Source organism: Lytechinus variegatus, chromosome 10, assembly GCF_018143015.1.
Source record: "Lytechinus variegatus isolate NC3 chromosome 10, Lvar_3.0, whole genome shotgun sequence".
Classification (NCBI taxonomy): Eukaryota; Metazoa; Echinodermata; class Echinoidea; order Temnopleuroida; family Toxopneustidae; genus Lytechinus; species Lytechinus variegatus.
The window spans coordinates 36,117,933-36,119,554 of record NC_054749.1 but is presented as its reverse complement, the minus strand read 5'-3'; positions in this window follow the sequence as shown (position 1 = coordinate 36,119,554).

Below are 1,622 nucleotides of genomic sequence, written 5' to 3'. Positions count from 1 at the left end.
TTCCCCTTTAAGTGGTGTATTCTCCTCAAACAGCAAATGGATTGAGGTTTATTGGCAGGGACAGTCCTCTCATTTTGTGTTGTACTTTTAATGAGCAATATTGTTGCATCCTCGTGAAAGAAAAATGTCACTTTAAATCCATGTCCCAAGTCAAAATTCTGAAAAGGACATGATAGCCATCTTTAGTATTCTGACCAATCAGGGGACGTTTTCTTTAACACGATCGAGATCACTGCCAATACGAAGTCCCCCATTGGTGTAGTTCCTACAACTCATTGAATAGTTAATGATCCGAGATTTTGCCCAAAGTTTATATTTTTGGTTTTATTATAAATACCTTTCGATTACGATTTAAATCAAATAAAATTATTAGTGTTTGTTTTTTCCTTTTAATTGATTGATTAATGCTCCGATTAAACCAACGACTGTAGACCCATCAAAGTTATTACCTAATTTTGATTGGCATATCAGTGGTCGGTTTGGGGTTTAGTGGGACAATTACACCTTGATTCGACGGAGAGGGCGTGGGGTAGCTTACGTGGGAGAAAGACAGGGATATGCAAAGCAGGGGGGACTGGAGAAAAGAAATTAATAAAGACAGTTATTGTTAATCGCTAGCATTTATTTATTTTACAAACGTGTCATAATGAAATGGCAATTGAATCTTGAAATATATAATCTTATAATACAAAATATTGCAACTTATTAACACATAAACGGGATAACATATACAAACATTCATAAATCTGAAAGAAAATAAGATATCATATTCACCAAATATAATGTGCTCTTCGAAATAAGGTATCAACGAAGAAATTTCGTTTTCTCATAAAAGTAACTTAAAAATAACAAGGTATAAATTGTTAGTTATACTGTTAGAAAATATAACAATAAGTAGGAATGCCATCCTATTCACAAGACAGGCTTATAATTTATAGGAAATATGAGACACTAAAAAACGCCACTCCGTGTTCACTGTATCAACAGGGAAGTGTTATCAACATGCACAAGGAGTTTCGGGAAATATTTTACAATTTAAAATTCATGATCAGTAAGGTTGTCTCTGTGTTTTTGTCAATTCAGTTCAATTATCATTTTAATAAAACAATGCAGAGCAATGATATACAATAAAAATGTGTCTGGGAGCTTACAATATAAACATATGGCTTGCAAAGTAGAGCCACTCCCCGTACAAAGAAAGATATGTAACGATAAATCCTTCAATTTGACAATTCAAAACAAGCTAACAAGCAACAGATGTACGATATTTAGAGTTCGGTAAAGTTAGTGTAGCAAGATAACGTGACCTTTATTTACAAGATACAAGATTAAGTGAGTGTTTTAACGTACTATTACCATGAATAAAGAAGAAATCGTAAAAATGCATCAAAATCTGCAAAAACTGCAGATTTCGAAGTTTGGGAGGATTTTTATCAAAAAACAATTAAGATATTTATTTTTTTAAAAGAAATTAAGGGAAGAAGAGTGTGCAATATAGTTTGAGTTGATCAGTCGAACAGCTTTCTTATGCAATAATAACAAATCGATTTAAATCATGTCATGGATCCATGATCATGTTCATGAGAGTCACTCGTATATGTGTATTATGGCGTTTCTTTTTC